Source organism: Pleurodeles waltl, chromosome 12 (genome assembly GCF_031143425.1).
Source record: "Pleurodeles waltl isolate 20211129_DDA chromosome 12, aPleWal1.hap1.20221129, whole genome shotgun sequence".
Taxonomy (NCBI): domain Eukaryota; kingdom Metazoa; phylum Chordata; class Amphibia; order Caudata; family Salamandridae; genus Pleurodeles; species Pleurodeles waltl.
In genome coordinates this window covers 82,496,917-82,524,361 of record NC_090451.1, presented here as the reverse complement: position 1 = coordinate 82,524,361, position 27,445 = coordinate 82,496,917, and the positions used below count along the sequence as shown (strand labels likewise).

Sequence of the window (27,445 nt, the reverse complement as noted above, 5' to 3'; positions counted from 1 at the left end):
AGAGAGATCCCACTGAGGCGAGCTGCGCACACTGTATGACACACACACAGAGGTACGCACACTGTGGACACATTGTCACACACACTGTGAGTGTGAGAGAGATCCCACTGAGACGAGCTGCTCACACGGGCTCCAGCAGGAAGGGGTCACACACAGTGACACACACAGAGGTGCGCGCAGAGTGTGGACACATTGAGACACTGCTGTACACAGGCTTCAGTGGGAGGAGCACACACTGTGACAGTGACACACACAGGGGTGCGCGCAGAGTGTGGGCACATTGAGACACTGCTGTACACAGGCTTCAGTGGGAGGAGCACACACTGTGACAGTGACACACACAGGGGTGCGCGCAGAGTGTGGACACTGAGACATTGCTGCACACATGCTGCAGTGGGAGGGGGGTCACACACAGTGACACACACTGGGGTGAGCATAGAGTGGACACTGAGACATCACAGGCTGCAGTGGAAGGGGCACACACTGTGACAGTGACACACACCGGGGTGCGCGCAGAGTGTGGACACTGAGACATTGCTGCACACAGGCTGCAGTGGGAAGGGGTCACACACGGTGACACACACTGGGGTGAGCACAGAGTGGACACATTGAGACATTGCTGCACACAGGCTGCAGTCGGAGAGACACACACTGTGTGACAGTGACACACACACAGAGGTGCAGTGGGAGGGGCACACACTGTGACAGTGACACACACACGGGTGGGCACTGAGTGTGGACACACTGAGACAGTGCTGCACACAGGCTGCAGTGGGAGGGGGTCACACACAGTGACACACACAGGGGTGCGCGCAGAGCGGACACATTGCCACACACCGTGTGTGTGATCCCACTGAGGCGAGCCGCGCACACGGGCTGCAGTGGGAGGGGGCCACACACAGTGACACACACTGGGGTGAGCATAGAGTGGACACTGAGACATCACAGGCTGCAGTGGGAGGGGCAAACACTGTGACACACACTGGGGTGAGCACGGAGTGTGGACACTGAGACATTGCTGCACACTGGCTGCAGCGGGAGGGGGTGACACACAGGGGTGCGCGCAGAGCGGGCACATTGCCACACACCGTGTGTGTGATCCCACTGAGGCGAGCCGCGCACACGGGCTCCTGCGGGAGGGGGTCGCCAGGGTCCGGCTCCCGCCCCCGAGGCGGAGGCTCAGACAGTCAGTCCGTCACACTCTCAGCCGCGGGCAGTGCCGGGTCCGGGCACCGCAGACCTCCGCGGGGTCCACCGCCAGGGCACCGACCTCTCTGGGCTGCAGACCCCCGAGGAGGGGAGCAAGGGACTCCCGGAGCCCCCCGGTGCGGCACCGGGACCGCCGAGCCGGCCAGAGAGCCGCAGCGGCTGCAGATGAGGGCGGCCGCGGGGTGATGCAGAGCCGGGGACGCCGAGCACCGGGCATGGAAGCAGGAAGAGGGGCTGCGGAGTCTGCAGGGTGAGTCCCTGCGCACTGACTGACTGCTGCATGTGTGTGGGGTTCCTGCAGGACGCGTGTCTCCTGCACTGGTAACTCTGCTGCATGAGTGGGGTTCCTGCAAGACGCGTGTCACCTCCACTGGTGACTTTGTTGTATGTGTGGGGTTCCTGCAGGGCGCGTCTCCTGCACTAGAAACTCTGTTGTATGTGTGGGGTTCCTGTCGGACCCTTTTCTCCTGCGATAGCGAGTCTGCTGCAATTGTGAGTTGCTGAAGGGTGCGTGGTTCTTGCACTGATGAGTCTCCTGCAAGTGTGAGGTTCCTGCGGGACGCGTGTCTCCTGAACTGGCGAGTCTATTGCAAGTTAAAGTTCCTGCAAGATCTGCGTCTCATGCACTGGTGAGTCTGCTGCAAGTGGGAGTTGTTGCAGGGAGCATGTCTCCTGCACTAGGAAGTCTGCTGCACGTGTGCGGTTCCTGCAGTATGTGTGTCTCCTGCAGTGATCAGTCGGCTGCACGTGTGCGGTTCCTGCAGGACGTGTGTCTCCTGCAACGTATGAGGTATCTTCAGGACGTGTGTCTCCTGCACTGGTGAATTGACTGCACATGTGAGGTTCCTGCAGGACGTGTGTCTCCTGCAATGTAAATCTGTGCATGTGTGAGGTGTCTGTAGGACGTGTGTCTACTGCTCTGGTAATTCTGCTGCATGTGTGAGGTTCCTGCAGTACGTGTGTCTCCTGCACTGATCAGTCGGCTGGACGTGTGCGGTTTCTGCAGGACATGTGTCTCCTGCACTGGTGAGTCTACTGCACATGTGAGGTTCCTGCAGGACGCGTGTCTCGTGCAGTGGTAAATCTGCTGCATGTGTGAGGTGTCTGTAGGACGTGTGTCTACTGCTCTGGTAATTCTGCTGCATGTGTGAGGCTCCTGCATGACGTGTGTCTCCTACAATGATGAATCAGTTGCGTATTTCTGTTTATTGCAAGCGTGAGACTCCTGCAGATTATGTGACTGCTACATTAGCGAGTCTGCTGCATGGGTAAGTGTTGGAGCGTGAGCCTGCTCCAGGAGGTTAGTCTGTTGCACCGCCGAGTATGCTGCAGGGAGTGTATCTGCTCTCCAGGAGAGTCAGTCGCATTCATGATGCTACTGCTGCCAACACAGGTGACTCTGCAGTATTACGAAGTCTGCAGCAGGGAGTGTTTGATATCCATAACACTCTGCTGCATAGCTGAGTGTGGTGTGCAGGTGAGTCTGCTGCAGGAGGGAGTAATGTGCAGGTCTATCTGTTGCATGGCTGAGTTCTGTGCATAGTAGAGTCTGCTGCAAGCAGATATTGCTGCAGATGCAGGTCTGCTGCGTGGGTCAGTCTGGCATGCAGGTGGCTGCTTCCTGAGTGCTGCACAGATCTAGCTATTGCATGGCTCAGTTTTGTGCATAGTAGCGTCTGCTGCAAGTGAGCTTACTACAGATGCAGGTCTACTGCACAGGTCAGTCTGGTGCGAAGGCAAGTCTGCTAAATGCGTGAGTGTTGCACAAGTGTAGAGGCTGCTCCGTGAATTTTCTGCATGGTATTGTACTGTCTGCTGCAAGGGGAATTTGCCATCCATGCGACCCTGCTGCATAATTGAGTGTGGTGTTCAGGCAAGTCTGTTGCAGGAGTGAGTGTTGGGCAGTGTATCTGCTGCGTGGCTGAGTTTCTGTGAGCAGACTTTACTACCGATGCAGTTCTCGTGCATGGGTCCGTCTGGCATGTAGGCGAGTGTGCTGCATGAGTGCTGCCCAGATCTATAAGTTGAGTGGCAGAGTTTTGGGCATGGTAGAGTCTGCTGCAAGCAGAGTTTGCTACCGATGCATGTCTACTACACAGGTCAGTCTGGTGTGCATATTAGTCTGCTAAAAGGATGTGTTGCACTATTGTAACGTGCACGGGTGGACCTACTGCATGCTAGTGCCTGCTGCAAGGAGAATTTGCAGACGTGAGTCTGCTGCATGGGTGAGTCTACTGTGCAGGCGTGTCTGCTGCAAGGGCAAACGCTGGATAGTTGCATCTGCTGCAAGGGGGAGTTTTATGCATAGTGAATTCTACTGCAAGGAGAGTGTGCTAGGCATGCAAGTCTACTCTGTGATAGAGAGTATATTGTGCAGGGCGTCTGCTGAATTGGTGAGATGACTTCAAAGTGAGCCTCAGACATGGCTGTATGTGTTGTGCAGGTGAGTCTTAGGGATGTATTTGCTGCACAAGTGAGTGCTTTCTCAGTGAGTCTGCAGCACCATTGAGTCTGCTGCAAGGGTGAATCTGTCACACAGGTCTTATGCATGGGTGTGTGTCTGTTGTATGTAAATATCTTCTGTATGGAAGAGGTCTCCAGGTGAGTCACTGTTCGATCCGCTATATCAAACAAGTTATTATTATTACTAGGTGAGTTCCCGCAACATGGCTGAGTTGTTGCACAAGTGAGTTGTCGCATTAGATGCATCCATTACTTCAGAGAGTGTTCAGTAGGAGGGACATTGCTCTAGGGATCCAGTTTGTAGCATGAGTGATTCTGCTGCACAGGTGTGCATTTGCCAAACAGGTGAGTCTGTTGCATGCATACATCTGTTGCAAGAATGTGTGTTTGATGCTGGCTGCACTCTTGAGTACACTGCATCGCAGTGAATTGCATGCATGTGCACATTTGCTGTCTGGTTGAGTAAGATGCACAGAAGGGTCTGCTGCATGAGTGAGTGCTGTATGGGCGAGGCAGAGCTTCAAAGCTGCATGTTGTGCGTTGGGAGTCTTGCGCATTATACTGATGCAGGTGAGCCTGATGCCGATGAGTTTGCTGCTAGTAAGACCTCTCCCCGGCTGTTATTTCTGCTGCATTAGTTTGAATCCCATGCCCAGATTTTGTTCACTAGATGTCAGTCTGCAGCCAGAGTGTGTGTCCTTGTGCAAGGTGTGTATTTGCTGCAGGTCAACTGTGAATCTACTGACTGCTGTGAATCTGTAATCAAGCGTTAGTCTGGCAGAAAGGTAAATACCAGACTGCCAAAAACTGCTGAATGTGTGAGTCTACTGGTGCCCGACAATCTGATGAACAAATCAGCCTGCTGCAAGAGTGTGGTTTCTGCATGGATGTGACTCAGGTACATTGGTGCAAGTCTGCTGCATGTTTGAGTCCACTACCGCCCGACAGTCTTCTGAACAAGTTAGCCTGCTGCATGAGTGTGGTTGCTGCATGGGTTTCAGTCAGGTACATTGGTGTAAGTGTGCTGCATGTGTGAGTCTACTGCTGGCGGACCGTCTGCTGAACAAGTCAGCCTGCTGCATGAGTGTGGTTGCTGCATGGGTTTCAGTCAGGTACATTGGTGTAAGTGTGCTGCATGTGTGAGCCTACTGCTGGCGGACCTTCTGCTGAACAAGTCAGCCTGCTGCATGAGTGTGGTTGCCGCATGGGTTTTAGTCAGGTACATCGATGTAAGTCTGCGGCATGTGTGAGTCTACTGCTGGCGGACAGTCTGCTGAACAAGTCAGCCTGCTGCATGAGTGTGGTTGCTGCATGGGTTTGAGTCAGGTACATTGGTGTAAGTGTGCTGCATGTGTGAGTCTACTGCTGGTGGACCGTCTGCTGAAGAAGTCAGCCTGCTGCATGAGTGTGGTTGCCGCATGGGTTTCAGTCAGGTACATTGGTGTAGGTCTGCAGCATGTGTTAGTCTACTGCTGGCGGACAGTCTGCTGAAGAAGTCAGCCTGCTGCATGAGTGTGGTTGCTGCATGGGTTTCAGTCAGGTACATTGGTGTAAGTCTGCAGCATGTGTGAGTCTACTGCTGGCGGACTGTCTGCTGAACAAGTCAGCCTGCTGCATGAGTGTGGTTGCCGCATGGGTTTTAGTAATGTACATTGGTGTAAGTCTGAGGCATGTGTGAGTCTACTGCTGGCGGACAGTCTGCTGAAGAAGTCAGCCTGCTGCATGAGTGTGGTTGCCGCATGGGTTTCAGTCAGGTACATTGGTGTAAGTCTGAGGCATGTATGAGTCTACTGCTGGCGGACCGTCTGCTGAACAAGTCAGCCTGCTGCATGAGTGTGGTTGCTGCATGGGTTTCAGTCAGGTACATTGGTGTAAGTCTGCGGCATGTGTGAGTCGACTGCTGGCGGACCGTCTGCTGAATAAGTCAGCCTGCTGCATGAGTGTGGTTGCTGCATGGGTTTCAGTCAGGTACATTGGTGTAAGTCTGCGGCATGTGTGAGTTTACTGCTGGCGGACAGTTTGCTGAACAAGTCAGCCTGCTGCATGAGTGTGGTTGCTGCATGGGTTTCAGTCAGGTACATTGGTGTAAGTCTGCGGCATGTGTGAGTCTACTGCTGGCGGACAGTTTGCTGAACATGTTAGCCTGCTGCATGAGTGTGGTTGCTGCATGGGTTTGAGTCAGGAAAATTGGTGTAAGTGTGCTGCATGACCAGGTGTGAGTTTGCAGCACAGACATTTCAAATGCAGAGGTAAGTCTACTGAACAAGTGATTTATCTGCGCTACTGAGTTTGCTGCAGAAGTAAATCTGCAGCATGGGGGGAGTCTCCGCCATGTATGACTGCTGCAAATGTGAGTAGGGATTTGTGTGCAGCACTGGCCACTCTCTTGCATCACCCGGCCTGCTACTAATGAGAGTCTGCTGCATGGGGCAATTTCTTCCAAGGATCATTGCGCTCCAAGTGTGTGTCTGTGTTGCAGGTGTGTTGCATGTGTGCATGTTTGACATGCCGTACACAGGTAGCCGAGCACGGGTACGTCTGCTGCATCACTGTTCCTGCACCAGAGGTGCATTTTAGGGATGCATCTGCTGCATGGTGGGCCTTTTGCACGAGTGACATGAATTATGGCTGTCTCTGCTGCATTTGGGAGTTTGCGTCATGAGTGTGCTGTTGCAGCGCTATGTCAGTGTTCTAGATATGTCGGCAGCAAGTTTTTTTTTACCACATGGCAAGATAATTCTCCGCATATGGTGAAATCATTTTTACATTAATTGAACTCAACCAAGCTGGAAATTTTGTGCAAAAAGTTTCTCTGCATGTTTTTGTTTGGAGTTGTTTTTCTATGCACAATGGCTTTGCACAACAGACAGGCACCATGAGTACTCTGAGGAGTGTACAGAGTACATCTCATGCAAAATCTATCTGGTAGTGTTAGATAATGACGTGTGCAACACAAATTGTCGTGAAAGTCAAAAGTTCGCCCGAAAGTGGCAATGTGAAAACATTTTCACTAGATCTTCAAAAGAGTAAAAAATAATTTGCAGCTTCGCAGACCTCATAATCTGCAACTCACGGCTTGTCTACTATATGAAATGTAGGAGACCTAGCACTGTATTCTGTTGGCCTATAATCAGAGCCACTGGAATTATGCAGTTCTGTGGCTTCAGTATTTCCATATAATTATATATTTGCCACACTAAATTTGCAATTTCAAAATTTTAATAAATAAATGTCTAGTTCAAATGGATCAAAAGTTACAAAAACACTACCACACGTGTTACCACACGCACACGGGTCCTTGGTCATACAGAGGCAGGTCACCTTCCAGGTGCTGATTGCTGTATTTACCTGCCAAACTGATAATATTAAGGTGAAATATTTGCCAATATAGTGTTAAAATGATTAAACATTTCAAAACAAGCTATTGCTACTTGAAAATGCGCCCTATTATGCCATATAATTTTCCTTTTTTGGCACATAATTTAGTCAACCCTCCCAACTAAGTTGGTTCTCCCCTGCCCGTTGCACATAATATTGTTTTGTATTGCATTATAGTAATTGTATAACAGTTTACAACACGGGCGAATACTGCAATGCTTCCCAAAGATTGCGTTGTGTCCTCTAATTAAATTATATTTTGAAATCAATTCTAAAATAAATGGCACAGCAGCACAAAACATAGGTTGCGGTGCAGTCTGTACATTGGGGCCAGCAACATTTATGAACAAATATCTTTTGTTTTTGATAAGTTCCTCCTACGTCACTTCTAATATTAGCTGTCAGCGCTCATTCATAATACACACCACTGATCTTGCATTCCACCACTTGGCAGTCTAACTTCATCCCTTCCCAGATCCCACTCCATGTTCTAAAAAAACTCAAAGTGCCTTGCATTGAGGAGCCCCAGGCACGGTGAGCGGGGGCCATGGTCTGAAGAGACTTGTACTTATGATCCAATTTCAGCTCCTTCTTGCCCTTTTTGGCCAGGTCACTGACTGCACAGGCAGATCCAGACTCCAAATATGTTTACATGAAATATTCAAGGACAGTGACATGTGTCTCAGTTTAGCAACACTGCAGCAGTTCACCAATATTACTGCAAAGAACCTCTGTGACACCCTCCCATGCCTCTGGTCAGGTCCTGTTTTGATCTAAAGAAAGTGTTTTATGGATGTTGCATGAAACATAACATTTCTCTGCAAAATGTTTGTAATAGACTCCCACACACCACCAGCACTAAAAAATAAATTAAAGGAAAACGGTATTTAAAACAATCGGTTTAAGAATGACTGCAAGTCACCGGGCCCGACCCTGCAGAACAGAGCTGGCTGTGTCAGGGGCCCTGGAAGGTTGGGTCCCTGGGCTAGAGCCCACTTTGCCCTTGCCTCAATACATCTCTCTGCCTGAGGGAGTGCTGAAAGGCTTAGGGACGCCTGCCTGTCGCTGAAAAACAGGAGCTTTAGTAGAGAATCTCTGGTCTAAAGAGGTGGGAAAGCCCCCTGAATATAGAAGGCAGAATATCATGGTATGGAAATATTGAGGACAAAATATTGAAACTGAACCAAAATATTGAAAGGTAAGTAATTGTAGATTTTCTACACTCCACATATATATATCTATATATATATATCTTTATATATATCTCTATATATGTATCTCTCGTTCTCTCTCTCTCTCTCGCTCTCTCTCTCTAAATATATATATTTATATACATATACCTGAAAATATTTATCTTCAATGTGCCTGGATGTGGAGTCATGAACAGTACATTTATACTTCCTCCATATGCACTTACATTTTGATATTTTATTCTTCAATTTTTGTCCACTATATTCTTACATCATAATATTTCTATGTTCGATATTCAGTAGTGCAATAGAAAGGTGGGCTTCATGGCTGGTGTAGGGTGGTTGGTGTCTGAGGCCACATTCCACTGTGGATCACCCTTCCCTGTACCCATGCATGGAAAGGTGTTTGTAGAGCGCGCGCCCAGCTCACGCGCAGGAGATCATCGAACAATGGCGGGAGGTCTGAGTTACAACTCAGGATTGTTTACAATGGTTGGGGTACGTTTTGACGTAGATGGGGACATTGTTCCAGATTCTGGGGTCATAGGTGGACAAAGTGTGTCCTCGTGTGTTCTCTTTTTTGCATTTTTTCTTTCCAGGCAGGTGATGTTCTGCCTTCTGGTGTGGCACTATCCACCTGAGTTAGTTCATTTCCCAGCTGTGTATGAAGGAGTGCCAGTTCTGATGTCTTTGTATGTTCTATTTATAACTTCTTGGCTCATTCTCTTGCCCCCTGGTGATGGATACCCAAAGTGGCTGCTAAACCTCCATCAAATGCTCACTGGAAAACTTGAACCCGGGTTCAACTAACAGCAATTCTGTAGCGCACTGAAGCTGCGGTACCGTGACAAGCTCCTCCGCTCAGTAACTAGTTTGAGCTGATGTTGCAGGTGCAGCCCACCTGCCCTCATTTTTGGAGACCACCTGCCCTCATTTTTGGAGACCAGCACTTAATTTTTCTTCACTAGACTCTGACCCGGAGCAAGAGAGGGGAAAGCACACAATGGGGGGAGGAGTAGGGAGAGAAAGACAGAAAAACAGTGGCAAAGAAGGAAAGCAGGGATGAAGGAGTACCGGAAAGAGTGAGATAAAGAGGCAGGGAGTGTCCGTGGTGGATGAAAGAAGCATGAGGAAGAACTAAGAGTACACAGCTTTGATAATGAGTGCCCCCTATAGTCCACATCGCGGCCGCGGGCTACCAAGTGACACTTTGGGCCCGGGCACTTATTCATTTAGAAATTAAGCACTGGCTGTGGTGCAAGGAAAACAATGTAGTGCGGACCCCGGGCCTTCCCATTCAGAACTTGCTGACCCCTGCCTGCCCGCGCCTTCATTCTTGAGAGGAACCCTGGTGACTTGGGGAATCAATTTTCATGGTGAATGTATATTTTACTGCATTATAAATAGCTGCTATGCTGGAGGCAAGAATCTCCTTGCTTACCTCAGCATTCTTGTCAAGGCGCTATTAACAAAAAGTCACCCTCTATGGAACACTGAAATTATCAGAGCAAACCAGACCCTTCAGATCGCTGACATTAGCTACTTTTTTTGGCAGTTTCTTGGTTCCGTGAGAGTGAAGCAGGGACACTGTGCAGACAAGGTCACTGTGTCTAGGGCTGTAGGGGGACATTGGTAGAATGAGAAGCCTTAATGCGACCCGCTACCAGCCATTAACAGCTGTTAATTGCCCTTCCCTAATTATGCAACCTCCCATTCTGCACAGGTCACTGTGTCTAGGGCTGTAGGGGGACATTGGTAGAATGAGAAGCCTTAATGCGACCCGCTACCAGGCATTAACAGCTGTTAATTGCCCTTCCCTAATTATGCAACCTCCCATTCTGCACAGGTCCATAACTGCCACGTGAGCAATTAGCAGCAGTTAACACCCTCTGCAAAGAGCATTAACCACTGTTAACAGACTGATCAGTGGACATCAAGGATTAAATATAATCTTATCTTACAACCCTTGCATAGAAGTTCCACAGGGGCGATCCTGGATAGCCGATTCCACCTAAGTGTTTAGTAAAGAATTCCTGAAAAACATCTTGAGAAAGTAGAGTCCCTGTTGGGTATGTTGCTTATTTTCGTGATGCAGGGTTATCACTCTCTTGCAGACTGATATCATGTAATTCCAAACTACTTTGAGGTTACTTGCGGAACGGATAGTTGGCCAATCAAACTCGCGTCCTAAAGGTGGGCTAAGCAGACTCAGAGACTGTGCCTTGAAGGTGCTGAGGTTGGGCAGTTCCTCATAAATTCTAAGAATTACTCATGTAAAAAAAGCTGTGTTTGGAAGAATCTTCCATGAGAAGGAATAACTCGAATAGGAGTTATTTACTTTGTTTTGTTGTTGGTGCACATGTGGTGCAAAGCTACGCAAAGTAGCATACTGATATTTTTGGTTTTCCAGGCATTATCACTACATTCTTTACATTTTGCCTGTTTCAGACACAGGATCTAAGATGGATCTGATCCAGTTTGCCTCCTCCTTATCGCCGGCACCAGGCATGTCAGTCACTTTCTGGTTTCCGATCTAAGGAGCCGCTGTAATTAAGTGGACATTGACCGTGGGACAAGCGAAGCCTCAGTATTTGATGCATATTGGTGGTGTTGCCGCCTTTGCTGCATCAAGAAAGAATAGGTGACGTCTTCTGTTTTCTTATTTAAAAACATGTAACAAAAGAGGGCCCTGAAATGTGCAGGGCTGAGGCAAGGAACAACATCTGCCCTCCCCTTGTGACATATCTACATACAACATGGGTCTAAATCACCCGGTAAGACGTGTACCACTGCCCTCACGGGGCAGTACCTGCAGCACGTGCTGCACCTGTTCAGGGCAGTGCACATCATATAAGTGCTGCAGGGGGCCCATCTAGATCACATCAGTCCCCAGGCCGAGAATGGGCCCAGTAAGAGGGGTGCCAGCATATTCTACTTCCTGCCTCAGTGCGTCGTGAGATAGGTTCAGATGGTGCTGCTAGAATTGTTCTGGCAAAGAAGGGCTTTTCAGCATGCCTGTTGGTTTTTCCAAGGAGTGTTAATGTTAGCCCATTAGCAGTGAGATGCTCCATTCTGCTTTGAAAAGGCTATCTGGGCCCTCTGAACCATTGTGCGACTGAACCCCTGATTGCCCTTAAAAAAAAGGCAGAACGTCCGGAATTACATTTTATTTTGCATTTCCCGTATCTGCCAGCTGGTACCTGACATAGGATACCATCAACCAGTTCTGGCTTTTCAGCCTACTGGATGTTGCATTGTGGGGACTGTAGTTTTGTTTTCCCACTGTCAATATGGACTCACAATTCCAGCATGCACTGCCTGATTGTCTAAAATGTCAGAGTTGGCAATGTTGTCATACATTGCATGTAGCCACTTATCAGCCATGTTTTACAAGTTTACAAAGTTAGTTAGTCCATTTAGGCTTTACGGACCATTTTGAATTTTGTTTAGTGGAAACATTTGCACCAAGTTTCACAACAGAACAAAGGTATAACACGCAGAGCAGCACCACAAGCTTACCTAACAAAAAGAATAAGTAAAGGGGCGGTGGCAGGAGGCGAAACAACATCACACGATTCTCTCGCACATATGTGGCAGGTGCAACACAGGTCACTAACCCACTAAAAAGGGAGTGAGAGGTGTTAAAGGACATCTACTCTCTGTAGACATAAAACTTACAGAACCAGTCAAACCCCCTACGGGGTTATCATCCATTCGTGTACACCTTCATGCAATGTCCCACATCTAACGCAGGGAAGCATCCAAGAGTACTCTTGTTCACTTGTTGAAAGTTTCTTAGCTATGGGCTCCCTGCTTTGGGTGAACTTATGTTCATAATGTTAATATTTCTGTTCTCCTGTTGTTAAATCATTAGAGCTATATTAAAATTATGTGGAGAAGAGTTACGATGTTTTTACTAGCGCTTCCTTCCACAAAAGTAAAAATAAAATAAGCGTTGACCAACAGACCCTGCCTCTATTTTCTATCGATACGTTTCAGCCATCAAGCAATCCCTAAGGGGTCGGGGCCTTCATCAGGACTTGTTATCTCATATCAAATGTTGTGAAAAATCCCTGGTTCATAGTGCTTGTTCTGCAAATGTGTTCAATATATCCTTTCTTTTTCTAAAGATGGAGGAGCATCTTTTTTTTATTGAAAAGCTAACCCTTGGGCAGATCCTGCACATGCTACACTTCTTCAGAGGACTGGTAAGGTTAGGGTGGCAGCACGCGCTTACCCCATCACAGGACAAGTACCAGCTGGGCAGCAGCAGTGCAAGCTTTGCTTTCTCCTAGAGCGGGTACTGCATGGCAGAGGTAAATCAAGCTTCCCTCACTCAAAAAAGGCAGGAAGGGAAATCTTCCATTCCCTGCAGAACATACTCGGCAGGGCAGACTAGTACAAACTTTCATCACTCACAGACCGTATACAGTTAAGACAAGAGTGACATGTAAATCAAAGATCTGGATGGAGTACATAGATGGACCTAGTTTATGTACAGAATATGCTGTTACATTGGTTACATATAGAACATATACCTTCATTCTCAGTGTTCTGGTACACACTCGTAGCTGACCCTGCCCCAGCCCAGCAGCCTTTCTGGGGCACTGATATCACATACTTTCTGGCATGTCAATCACTCTAACCCAGGCTTAGCCACTTTCCAGAGACTCTGGCTTGTCAGGAAACGTTGCCCGGCATGTGACTGTCTCCTCCCAGCCCTCCCTGCCGGACAGAACTTTCCCACTATCCTGCGAGTGAGGTCACCTCTGGAGGCTGTGCCCTCTGTGTGTGCTTCCAGCTGCATCGAAAAACAAGTTTAAACTGTGCTGCTAATATCCCTTTTAAAAAACAAAACACAACTTTAGGGATACTTCACCTTGTAAAACCTCTTGCCTGGCAATTGCCACCCAGAGAGTGCGCTCCTTTGAAACAATTGTATATATTAGCAGAAATACTATCAAAACATGTGGGACTTTTTGGGAATCAGTCCTAGATATTGTACAGACCAAGGCTCCTACTGCCTGACTCATGTATTTATGTGCCACCTTCTTAACAAACAACGTTGAAATGTTGTGTTTTTCCATTTGTCTCGATAGAAACCTCAGCTTTGAGCACAGATGTTGAACTGGTACAGCACCAGCCTCTGGACAGGCTCCCATCAGCCGTGGGACTTGCATCGCCAAGAACCTTCAAAGCCAAGAATAGGCCAGTCCTTGAGCCAGATCTGTTAAAGTCTTTGCCCGCAACAATAATGCGGCAGAGATTCCATTAATCTGATTGTGATATTGGGGGCTAAGGGATCACGTTTGATTTTCTTTTTTTGAGGAGGTGGCGGGGGGGCAAGAGTGACAAATGCCTACACTATACTTGTGTACCCAACTTCCAAAGGCGTTGGTAATCGGAGACCTCGTCTCGATGAGCCTCGCGTTTTTTCACTACTACTCACTCCTGAGTACTACACGCCCGTTGGTTGTGCTTCTTGGTGACCCTCAGATCTATACCGAGTTTTCTACCCAACACTCTGCCTTTGGCTAAAGCTGCGATCAAGATTTGGAGAGGCCCTGGCTATGAGGTGTGTAAAGTCTCCTGCCTTCCATTGAGGCCACATTTAGGCCAATCTGCCTGCTGCAGGTGACGACTTCCTGAACGAACCAGGAAGAGGCGGGGCATCCGGCTGCAGGGATGGAATTCGCTCAGTGAGCAGCGATAGCCGTGCGCTGAGGGGACAACTTTGGCTCCGAGTGGGGCAGTTTACCCACTGCCCCGCAGGTGCTTGCTGTACACATAGATGCAGACATTATAAACTTTGCATTCTGCAGGGTTGTTGATGCTGATTGTTCCAGCTCATTGACACCCCACCAAGAAAAGCGCCAGGCAATGAGTCCTGCACTCCTCTGTGGAAAGGAAGGCTTGCAAGGCCCTGCATAAAAGAACCCACAGGGAAAATCAGTGGTCGTGACCTCGGAGATCCACAACCTTAAAAGGAACTTGGCCTTTGGCCTCATTCCTCTACATGATTATGGAACTCCTCCATGACTTGCAATATCCTTATAATGTACAGCAGGGGGTACTTTATCTCTTATATAAATGTTACTGCTAATACCAAAACACATCTGCCCTGTTCAAGGTCCTTGGCTCAATAATTTCCAAAAAGGCCTGTGGCATGCATCATTCAGCACAGACACCAGACACCCGGGCAGGACTCTATGCAGTTTTCAGCACCCCCCTCCCTGCACAGGAAGGACAGAACAGCAATGCTGCTGTGCTGCAGAAAACAATTTCCCAAGATGTCAGTTTTCATTGTGAAAGGGGGGAAACGTGCTCAGTACTCTGTAAGTGAAGTATTAGGCAGCAGAGTTGTGCATTATATCACTGCAGGCTCGGGGTCACCTCATTTGTAAGAGATCTGGGGTGTGTGCCAGCATTTCCTCTACTCCCTAAAGCTATTACTGTAATCAGGGGGCGAACGGTGCTGGGCGAAGGAGACTGGACCCATGCCAGCATACGTAGACAACCACTAATTATGTAAATGCGGGCCTCGGAAATTAATTATATGTAAATGTATCTTATGTGGCTATCCTGAAAAACACTCCAGGGATCCTGCTTTCTTGGGCATATGGCGAGGAGCACTGCTGTAGAATAGATGCTATTTAATTGTGTAACAGTAAAAGTCTTGTGATTAAAGCTCGTCAAAAAGCTAGCAGTGTGGACTAAATCAGTATATATATATAAACAAAAAAAATGTTTGTTAATTTGTTATGTTCTTTGCATATTTGTGTATTTCACACTGATGCGGTTGCCACTATGTAGGTATAGTTAGGAGAAAATAGATTTTTTGTTTTGCTGTTTGACGAATCTTCACAAACTGTTACTGGAAAGTTTTGAGGTGAAACGTCGAGCAGGAACCAAGAAAAAGGGCGTCCCAAACCACGATTTCCCCATGCAGTTTCCCATATGAACTTTAGATGCAGCAACAGCCAAAACAGTTACTCAGAATTACACCAAGTCTGGCAGAAAGGTAGATCTGTACAAAGAAAGTGTGCTTTTTGTGATTTTGTGAAAATCTGTTCAGTAGTTTTGGAGAAATTAAAGTTCAAAATGTACAGGCCGTGGAAATACTGCAGGACCATCAGCTCAAAAGATAAGATTTGATTGGCTGCCTTACGTCAAAGAGGTTTGGCAGCCATTTTAGGACTCGGGACTCATTCTCAGTGTCCTCAAAAACAAGTTTTAAAAAACATATATGGAGCAAGTTAGAGCTACCCTGACCCCGTGGGCCTTGTGGGGACAGCTCAGAGGGATCCCCTCTGGCCAAAGATGATAGTACTGCGGTCAATTGTGAAAAAAAGACGTGCACCTTTTTCAATTTGGATCACCCCGGGGAGGGCTAGGTCCCGGGGAGCCACATCATGAATATAAGGAGAAGGGATGTTCCCCTCTCTGTGCCATTTAAAGGATTCGGGGAGCCCATCCCCAGGGGCCTCCATGTATGTATTATATTTTAAAGGGAGAGGGTGTGTGGTGCCTTCCCTGAGCCATTTGATGGCCCCTTGGACCCCATCCTCCAGGAGCCGATGAAATCTTTATTTGTGGAGAGAGTCTAGGGCCCACTCCCCAACTCATACAATGGCCCAGGGACCCCATCTACCGGGGCTCAATTCCAGGCAGTGTCCAAGGACCCCATCCAGAGACATCAATTAAAAAAAAAAATTGTCCTTGATGTCTTCTAAAGTCCCGCAGACATTTTGTCGGCTTTGGTTTTTATATATTTTTCAGTTCCAAAGAGAAAAGTAAAAAGGAACTTTGCTGTTGGGTCAATACGGGTTATCATTGAGAAAACAGTGAAAATGTAGCCCTGCACACAACTTCCCAGCTGCATATTTCCAGTTTCTCCCTCCAGTACATCAAAAGTCAAGGTGCAGAGTTGAGGTCAATTGTGCTGAAGACCTGGAGGTCAGAAGGGCCTTAGATGCTTGGTTGCCCTCTTCCCTGGAGGCTGGAGCACACCAGAGGACAGTGGTGCTGTGGCCTTGTGGGTAGATTTGGCAAGGGATGCCCTACAGGTGAGCAGACTGACTCTTGTCTCTGCATCATTACTGACTCAGGCTGCATCCTCCCAAAAAGCCACCGGTTGCCAGGGTTGCAAACCTGCCAGTCTCTAAAAACTCACCACATCAGAGGATGGGGCAGGGCATTGGAAGGGGCTGGGCTTTCTACCAATCACTGTCTAAGAAGTACTTCAAACACATCCCAAAATAAATAAAAACAAGGTTCTGAGGCTGCCACCGATGTCCTTGGAACATTTCAAAACCTATAGCGCCTTCTCAGCTGAAAAGCACACCACGCAAGGCATTCTGGTACTCTGGTTCACCTATCCGTTCGCTGTGTGATACCAGTTCTTCATCTGATGACTGTGTGAAGGGCGCTGACACAACCAAAAGTAGAAGTGGTGGGGCTTTCTGGGAACAATGTTCCCATACATTTTCAACAGGTCTCATATTTATTAGTGGAAAACATAAATTCCTGAATAGTGAATGCCAACCTTGAGTTATCACCAGCTGAAGGGACTTCTGTTCCCTGAAGCATGAGAAGGAACAAACAGCTAAAGAAGAAACTAGCCTTGTCTCCAGGATGCCTCCTAGCCGAAAGAAATGTAAGTGTGTGCAATTGGTTAAACAGCTAATTGAAAGGCTACTTGGGGTCCAGTACAGACTTTAACTGACAGAATCATTCGATGCTTCCTTGAGAGAACTAATTCATATTTTTGAGAGGTAGTGTAAGGCTGTTATCAGTCCTGAAATGGGTCCTTTACTTGGGAACCTTTTAAGCAGGCATTGGCAATGCCAATAGGCCTGGCTTTAGAGGAATGTTATATGGTAATCTGAACCATTTCAAGTAAATAGCATGGAACGAATATGTATTTGTGTGGAAGTAAAGAACTGTGGAATAATATTGGTGTAGGTTAAAAGGTCAGGTGAGAGTTGCACTGTCGGGCCAGACCTAAAAATCCACCTTGGTTAATCACTGCCCTCCTCCCATCTGTGCTGCTGCCAGAGAAAAACATGATAGATTATCTAGTCATTATGCCGGAGCTTGAACTTTCAAGGGCACACACATAACACTGTAATGCTATTTTGATAGCATTAGATGTTATGTGTGTGGCCATGAGAGTTCAAGCTTAGCAGCTGAATGAAGAAACAAAATGATCACAGCTGTGTGGAGGGCAAGCACTTTTTTGTGGTAGCACATAATGTCTGCCCAATCAAACCATGTACTGCTAGCTCCCAAAACGTGGGGGGAGCAGAAGCCACTCTCCTGGTGATTCTCACATAATTGCCTGGCGACAGCAGACAATCAAAATTTTTGCACTAGATACAGTCTGATTGGGTAGTACTAAAAATAAAATTTCTGAAAGTAGTATAAGCGCTCAAACACTGAATCTTTGTGCACATTTTGTGGTACATTATGGTAGCTGTTCTTGTACAGGGTGCAATACATTTTTTAAACTAATGACTTACATATTTACAGTGCTTTCTGTTACTGACTTGGAATTCACAGCACTATAAATACACATCACTATTTTCTAGTGCACCAACTTTTATTCAGATGTTAAGCTCCTGTTACATGCATAAAAAATGTGAATTGAATCCATTAGCCACGACAGCTTTCCTACCAAAGCAATTCATTTTTCCCAGATTAGTTTAACTTGCTTTTATGTTTCTTTTAAGGTGTGTGTGTTATATTTGATATCCAGTTACCATATGGTGAAAGTTCGATAAAATAATTAGAAAATATTTTGTTCTTTTTTGCTACATGTCTCAGCCTGCCCCCATACGGACCCCACCCCATGTTCATGGTACACATATTTTTGACTCACTTTGACAGCTGTGTGACATAGGGTGGCACCACATCAGTTGCGGCTCGTGGGGATTAAAACAAAGTCTGGTGGCGCATGCCGGGCAGGGGGAAAATTATAATAAAATAAAAAATGAAAAAGCTTACCTGCGTGCCGTGCCAAATCGATCTTCTATCCCCTCAGCAGGCAGCACAGGCTCCCAGCCTGCCCTGCAGCCAATCCTGACGCTGCTCAAAGCAGCTTTAAGATTGGCCGGAGCTCCCAGCCAGAGCGCTCCCAAGCAGACTGGGAGCCCGTGCCTTTTCTCTCCAGCCCGGCAACACAGTGCCGGGCTGGAGAAAGCACAGTGCGCATGTGTGTTTGGCCAGCCCGATATGGCCGGCCATACACACATGCGCACTAAGGGGAGTGCACAGTGCACTCCCCTCGTCCCCGTCATCCTCCATAGCCTCACCCTTTAACAACAAAACGATAATATACATAGTTCATTATTGTTTTGTTATTAAAGGTTTGCAGCGGCTACTGCTGGCGGGGGAACAACGCTCCACCGCCATAGCAGAGGAGCCGCGCTGCACCACAAGTGTCGACAGGTCTGACAAGTGGATTAAGTTCCTTAGGGTACCTCGGCAGCTCCAGGTATCTAATGGAGCTGCAGTCGTCAGAAGAGCACAGAATCGCATGAAAAATGCAGTAGGAGTGGGACTGGAGGAAGGAGTAAAAGGAAAGTGCTCGCCTGCATAGAGAGGTGCATGCTGGGTACTGGAGCCAGCAAGGTGAGGGGGCGGGGATAGCGGAACGAAGAAGACTGTGAAAGGAGTGAAGCATGAAAGACCGAGCAACAGCATCTAGCTCATGTAACCGAGGGAGCCGCTTGGATCGGGAACCTTCCGCACACTACATACTTGTCAGCCCAAATGATTTAGGGCCTTATTTAGAATGTGGCGGAGGGATACTCCATCACGAGTGTGTTCATATGCCATCTGCGTTTTACAAGTGCCACAGACTGATATAGAGGGCAGGGTATCCGCGACTTTTCTGCCAAACTCGATATAAGGCCCATATGCAGTAGACTGCTTCATTTTTGGCAACTTTACTGGGTACGGATTTTTTAGGTCACCCCAATTCTTTTTGGGAAACTCGCTGAAGGCGCTGAGTGCTGTAAAAAGCCTGTTCTGCAGCAGCGAGTGGAGGTACTGACAGCGTTCGTGAGGCTTTGGGAGGCTCTAAAGGCGTCGTGAGTGAGCCCGGATGAAATTTTCATTATGAAGTCACAATGTGGCGTAATTTCGCGCACTTCGCGTTAGCCAAAAGTACATCACTACGCCAGGTCATGGTTTTAAAGCACATTCAAACAAAAAAAATCATACTGTGGGAGCACAGGGACAAAGAACCGACCAGAACATGAGCGGCTGCTGTTTTTGTCACTTCTGTTTTTTGCTTTTTTTGGATAAAATGGGTCTTTGTGTCCAAAACGCACACAAGGACACATTTTGCACTATAACATAACACTAAATGGTGGATGTTAAGTAATTTTGCTGGATTTGTCTGCACATTTGTGTAATCACGCAAAAGAAAGTTAAATACATTTTATACAAATGTAGTCAATATGTGGGACAGACGCCACATGATCATTTCCACTGCTCTAGAGCCCGTTTAATGTGAACTGATTTTCTGCAACATCATTACCTGTACAAGGGCCTTGTAATGTAATTAATTTGATATCATTATGCTTGTTAGATTTAAAAATTGAAAAATGGTCACCTTTTTGGTCAACTAGTGGAAGCAACTATTCAAAGTATATGAAGTCATATGATTGTTCGCGTACAAGGGGCTTGGAGTCCGCGCCATGCTCCTGCTTCCAGACCATCACAAACACACCTGCTTGTGATGGCCCCTCCCTCACTCTCGCATGAGATGTCTTATTTTCAGCACTGATATAAGTGGTACCCCATTCAGAGTTGTGGGCTGATCTCATGTTCTGTGTCACACCTCCAGCCAGTCCTGCCTTTTTAGCCCACAGCATGTTGCATGCATGTAAATGTGTTGCCTGTGAGGCGACATATTTAGTGGTCCAAGTGGGTGGGTGTTTTGTTGCTATCTGTATTCACTATACAAAAGCCTAGCCTATTGGTGTTAGTTGCATACTGTTGTGTCCAGTTGACACCGGCAATTCCTGGTGCTCTGAATCAGGGGTTTTGGGCTCTGAGTCACCCCAACCCTCCAACCCCCATCACAAGTGCCACACAGCTGATGCTGAAATGTACCTTCATGAGAAAGGCCGAGAAGAATAGGCCTCCCATTTCACCTCTAGAGGTAATCTGTCCATTACATATCTAACCACCCTACCTCAGTCTGGCCCTCCTCTGCTTCTCCCTAAATCTTGTCTGATTTCAACTTCACCACACCTGAAACCTTGCCTCTCCAGTCTGTGCTCCATCTCACCTGTCCTTCAGTGCTTAATTTGTGCCTGTGTGTTCTGGTGCTTGGCACCAGCATTTAATTGTAAACGCCGGTACATAATTATGAGAAAAATACACATGCAGGCACTGATCATTAGTGCAGCATTAAACTATGTAATATAACTTAAAAAAATGATAAATCTTGAACTTAAACCTGCAGTTGAAAAGTGACTTGGGTTGTGCTAGATGCAGTGTACCAGTCAGTGTACCTTGGGCCCGGGCACTTAGCTGTGTACAAATTAAGCACTGTTGCTCTCCCTGTCTCAATATGTTCCTTCAGACCCTTTCTCCTGCACTGTATTTCCCTTCTGACCTGTGAGCAGCCCCGTTCATTAAATTATTCATTCATTTACCAGCTCCTGGTTATCTGAGCACTCCCCCAGTATCTGGTGTCGGCGCATGTTTACTTTCTTACAAAGGGATACACAGAGTGATGTGACCACAGCTGGTACTCGAGGGCCAGAGCCGTACAGGCTGGAGCTGAGTTTATTATGAAGCAGAACCCTCAAAACTTCATCGACCATGTCACCGGAGAGTGCATCACAAGAGCATACCTGTGATGGAATGTGGAAGGAGCGGCCCTTGGACTTCAGAGACCAGGGTCCTATTCACAAGCTGCTTTTGGAGTACATTTTGTGGTACGCCAATAGCACAACTAAAGTACTACAAAATACTATTCAGTGACCTAGATGTGGGGGCCCACCTTCATCTCCTATCTTTTTCTGTGTGGAGATCACCCCCCCCCCCCCCACCCTCCCAAACTGTGGAATCTACGCACACATAAGTATATGTTTTAGAAGTAAATTTGAGGTACAGAGGGCAGCAGCTGGAAAATGGGAAATATTTAGAACTAAAGGGGACGGGATTAGGGAAGAGTAAGGAGAGGTTTATTGAAGGCTAGGAAGGGGTTGAGGGAAGAACATACTCCCCATCCAATAAAGAGTAAGCCCATAATTATTTACAAGCAGTGCTTCTAAAGTTATTACACCCAAAAAGAACCCAAAACAGTAGTAAATGAATGCTCGAATATGTCTAGTGCAATACGTGGCCAACCAAAGGTGCTGCAAAATGCTCCCATAGAAAATAATGGAGGTAGGGCTTAAAATAAAATCTAGGAATTAATTTGAAATTAAATTAAATTATTTACAACATCTAAAAATCTAAATACATTTACGAATAAGACATTATTTATTTCATTTTTAAATATTTTAATAACCCGTTTTAATGTCAAAATTAATGTAACATTAGTTATTATTAAAATACAATTCAATTACTTTATTTACACTTTTAATCATTATTAATACATAATAAAATATTTGTTACCTTATATAGGATTTTGTAGTTTAGACTTCATAAAAAATGATGTTAATTCAATTTAAAATATTCAAAATAATTGCATTTTAAATTTAAATTAGGTTAACACTGTAACATTTTTATTTTGTTCTATGTTTAAAATACATATCCAATATTAATTAACATCAGCATTTAACATAGAAATATGTGTATTATTTTTTATAAAGATTAATAAACTTTTTTACACTTCCCTACCCTTTACTATAGGGAGATCTCCATTACTGGCAGACATTGGGCCTGATTTTAACCTTGGCGGACGGCGGGGGCCGTCCGCCAAGGTTCCGCCGCCAAATGACCGCACCGCGGTCACAAGACCGCGGCGGCCATTCTAATATTTCCTCTGGGCCGGCGGGCGCTCTCCAAAAGAGCGCCCGCCGGCCCAGAGGAAATGCCCCTGCAACGAGGACGCCGGCTCAGAATTGAGCCGGCGTAGTTGCAGGGGTGCGACGGGTGCAGTTTGCACCCGTCGCGTATTTCAGTGTCTGCATGGCAGACACTGAAATACTTTGCGGGGCCCTCTTACGGGGGCCCCTGCAGTGCCCATGCCATGGGCATGGGCACTGCAGGGGCCCCCAGGGGCCCCGCGGCACCCCCTACCGCCATCCTGTTCCTGGCGGGAGACCCGCCAGGAACAGGATGGCGGTAGGGGGTGTCAGAATCCCCATGGCTGCGGAGCGTGCTCCGCAGCCATGGAGGATTCCCCCGAGCAGCGGAAAGTCCGCCGACTTTCCGCTTCTGACCGCGGCTGAACCGCCGCGGTCAGAATGCTCGTGGGAGCACCGCCAGCCTGTTGGCGGTGCTCCCGTGGTCGGTGGCCCTGGCGGCCACCGGCCGCCAGGGTCAGAATGACCCCCATTATTATCTTTCCTAAAAACAGCCCGACGAACGACTGAATATTCGAAGAGTAGCCACAATGTTGTGTCAGAGAATTTGTCTCCAATTAGACCAAAAATATATGCATGGAGGAGAATGCGCCGCCACCCATCAAAAAGGATATCCTAGTAGACAGACCAAGGTTTGTTTGCTTTTAGTTCCTTTTCGCCTCAGAGTCATAATGCTAGCCCCACACGCGCCAAGTGTTAGTATAGACACACACCCAGCTCTACCATTTCAACTATGAGAGAGGAATTTGTCTGCATAGTCATACTCTTAAAGGAGAAAACCCTATGAGACAAAGTGTGGCAACCTTTGGGAGGAGAATGAGAGATTCTCAGCACCTCTGGGCATCCATCACAGGCATATGCCCCATTGAATATAAGGTGTGGACCACCACAGGCAGTGAAAGGTGGACCGACAGCTTCAAACAGCTGCTCCACCTTTCTGTTCTGCACTGGGATCCATGATGTCCAGCTCTGGAATGTGCACCTGATATGGACTATGGAACCATGCTGTCAGTGATGGAAAGCTGGACAAGGCCAACTTTCAAACCGTGTTCCTCCTCCCAGGGTCCAAAAATGAATGAGAGAAGGACGGAAAGCATAGGACAGTCATTTATTAATAAAAAAAGACTACCACCCTGTCCATTTAATTGCAATGGACTTCAGATTATGTAGGTCGCTCGGAGTTCAGGGTCACAAGGTATTGATTCAAAGGCCCAGGCTTGAAGATAGCACTGACCATCTTCTCTCCAGGAAGCGGCCGACAAAGGAGATGTTCATTTGTACGCTTTCGATCGAGAACCAGGCATCCTAATCAGCCAATCATCACCGCATGGGTGATCACACTTACATCCAACTGGATTTCCGTGTCTACCATCCTTTCATGAAAAGGCTGGAAGGTGACGTGTGCCCCAAAACAAATCTTCAAAGCATTTTTTAGCATTTTTGACAATAGTTCACAGGCCATGAAAATGTGCAAACCAGTTCATAGACATTGCACACCAAGTATGGACAACAGGTCAATTTTTACTTTATAGCATTCAGAATCAATTTACCGTATTACAAATGTCATTATTTCGTTTGCTCCTCAAAGATTTAATTGCTTCCTTTTGGGTTTGTATCTTGTGGTTGAAGAATCATGACTGAGGTCAGGAATATCCTTAAGTGAAGTGAGCAAAGAACTAGTAGAAGCACATGTTCTTCTCTTTCAGGGAGGCTCTTGGAGACAACCACTTTAGCAGCCCTGTTCAACTGTGTGGAGTCCTGCAAATATTTCCTGTTACATAGGGATGTGCAAAGTATCCCAATAAGGAGGTTTGCAAACTTGTTTCAAACCACTTTACCTTTGCATAGTGTAAAGTTCACAAAGTAAAAAAAATCGTAAAGGCCACAAATGAGCTTCACTTCTACAGAAAACAATTCTTCTAGCACAGATCTCCTGAGGTGGACCAGCACTTCTTGTGAGACGTCTCTAGTTCTAAGCTTCCTAACCTCCACTAGATCCTGACTGCAATCTCAGTCTACCTTGCGTTGGACCACACACTGGCCACTTCATGCTTTTTGTCCCTACACCGAGCGGTCTCAGGAACCTTGCACGCTCTCATACACCACTCAACGTCCCATCGCACTATCCCCAGACACCACCATGGCACCTCTTACTTTGCAGGATGGTGCAGGCAGACGGCCCAAAGATGTACTGTAGGATTTCACACTAACATGACCTCTTGCAACAGTAAACTGACACTGGCTTGTAGCTGGGATCTTAGGTGAAGTGTGACAGTGATGGAAATCGTCTCCTGACTTGAGTTAGGGCAGTTACCAATTTCACCTGAAATGCCCAAGGTAAATGTTCTGACTTTGCATGCAAATGACAATTTTAAAATTTCTGCATCCCCTCTCTTAAACAACAATATTGTTTTAGAAGCAGGCCCACTGCAATTATGCAGCAGGGGAGCACCAAATTACATTGTTTGTGGGCTAAATTATGTGGCAAGAAAAGGCAAATTATGCAGCCATTTTTAGGTCAAGTGAGCAAGCGCTTTCACCTGTTGTACATATTGTGGGCTTTTAACCACGCCCACTGCACGACCATCACTTATGCTCGTTCATGGGCTTGCCTTTCAAAACGTCTTGGTTATCATTGGTAAATGCTTTACGGTTGTCCCTCCTTGGGATGGTTTTGTTACCGCCTTGCAGACTGCCCCTGTTACATGGATAATTGCACGATTGCCGATACGTTTGACTGTGAGCAAACTTCTTTTTCCTTTTGTGTCTCTCCTTCGTGCTCATGCTTATGGTAGCGGTGGCGCTTTGAATCGGCTTGCTTATGTCAACTGTTTTACTTTTCATTTTCAATTTAAGTGGCAAGAAAAGTCCAGTTAGTAATTTGCAATGCTAATAGCTGTAACTTGAGCAAATGCGAAACCCATTGCATTGCAAATGCTTGTTATAGTATTACTTCATTGCTTTGTCATTTTTAAACATGGTAATACTGCCTGGGCAAATATTTCACCTGACTAGCATCAGTTTAGCGGCCAAATACAGAAATAAACAACTGAAAGGTGACCATTAAACTTTGTGCAGGGCCTTCCTCTGCTGCAAAGACATTGCCACGTTTTAAGTAACTTTTGATCCATTTGAGCTAGGAACAAACTCTTTTTTTAATTTTGCGGGTTAAGCAGCATGGATTATTTGGCAAATGCGGCAAAACTATAATGATGGGAAGATAGCTGCAGAATCGCATAATTTCCATGGCCCTGCACAAACCTTAGCGTGTACACAATCTGTAAATTGTGTCCCTTTCACTTCCTTGCCCACCTGTTGAAAGCTCTGCTGATGCCACCCCTACATTTGTGAGACTTGAATACCAAGTACTGGATCTGTGCCCCTAGTTGCAGGTGTGCTGGTGGTGGGCACCAGCGCTCATTTTTAGGCTCTGACCAAGAGCAAAAGGGAGAAAGGCAGAGTGGAGAAAGAAGGAGGAAACGAAAGACAGGATTTGAATGCACTCTGAGGTCTTACAGCATCAAGACATGAGCATCTTTTTCAGCCTGATCGACCTTTTCTGCCATTGATATCATCAATATTCCTAGTCATTCACATGAATGCGTTTTGTTCTCTCTCTGTAATACTGCTTCTTTCCTTGTTAATTCCCAAACACTGGATGTGTCTCCTAACTGGAAAAAGTGCAGCTTCACCAGTGCTGGTTTTGTGAGATTGTCTACAGAATGGGCAATTCCATTTGGCATTTAGAGAAGAAACCAACGATTTGAAGATAAGATGGGTGGGATTGGAGAAGGGTGGCAGAGGGAGGTGGGCAGGCTAATTCATTCATATGATCTCTTTGGCTGCTCCTTCTAGGCGCTTTGTAATTGAAACAAAGGAAGGATTCTGGACCTCACATTTCACTTATGCATTGCAAATACAAGTCACAGAACTGTAAGGGATACACTTACTCGGTGGAAGAGGCACATTACACCTCCCTTGAGACTTGTATTACGCACTCACAGATGTGATGGAGTTCAGATCCGTCCCTTGCGACAGTAAATGTCTGGTTGGAGAATTACCTCTGTCTGTTGTAGGTATCTTCAGTCTTTACGTCAGTGTCTCTAGGGGAGCTCAGTATTCAAGCTCATGTACTTGTTGAGGTTGCTCGGGATTGCATCTATGCCCATGTGGTGTTGCGAAACTGTTCGGGAATGACCTCTACCAACTGATGGGTATTTTAGTCTTTACGTCAATATCTATAGACTAGACCCGTATTCATGTTTGTGCATTTTTTTCAATATTATTTGACATATTGTTCATTGAACCATTTACCAATACCCAGGGCCACTAGAATTATGTGACAGGAGAGGGCCAAATTATGTGTCAAGGTTGAGTAAATTATGCAGCAAGAAAAGGCACATTATATGGAGTAATGTGGCACATTCTATAATAGTATTACTTCATTATTTTGTCATTTTTACACTTGGTAACACTGTCTGAGCATTAGTTGCACATCTTTAGTACCAGTTTAACACCCAAATATAGCAATGAGCGACTGAAAAGGTAACCAGCCCAACTTTGCAAAGGACCTTCCTCTGCCCTGCAACACGTCATCGCATTTTTTATAACTTTTGAACCGTTTGAGCTAGAAACAATTTTTTGTTGTTAAAATCAGCAGATTATGTGGCAGATGATGTATTATGTGGCAAATGATGCAAATCTATAACTATGCAAAAATTGCTGGGTCTGCATTGCATAATTCCAGTGGCACTGAAATACCCCTCTGTTGCATCACAAACCACACTACCTTCTGTGACGCACTGACATTTCATTTTCTTTCTTTCCATACTGCCCTTTTATACCTTTATAAAATGCCCCTGGATGAATGTGCTCTTATAAGCACATCATTCATTCACTCTAGTGTAGCTAAGTTTGCATGCATTTCTTCAGATTTTGTAGCCAACAGGGATTAATTCTAAGAGTGACAGGATATTTGGGTCTTTATACATGTGCTATTTACAGGGTCTGTTTTTACAGAATTGCCTCTATTAGAATTTTTTGCCCAAGTTGAGCAACTTGAAAAGGAATAATCGAGCCAGCCAATCATTGTCCACGTCAGGGAGTGGTCCTAGATATTGGGTGTCATTCAGGTGTTAGCGCAGCAGGGAT

The 27,445-nt window shown here is 46.5% G+C and overlaps 1 protein-coding gene across 1 annotated transcript in view; it reads left to right on the top strand.

Annotated features, from left to right (window-relative positions):
• The first annotated feature begins 820 nt into the window (after nt 1-820).
• LINGO3 (leucine rich repeat and Ig domain containing 3) overlaps nt 821-27,445 on the top strand; it is a 124,573-nt gene continuing 97,948 nt past the window's right edge. Inside the window, exon 1 of the mRNA XM_069217312.1 lies at nt 821-1,459. The gene's annotated coding sequence lies outside the window, so the exon portion shown is untranslated. The remainder of the gene's footprint in view (nt 1,460-27,445) is intronic.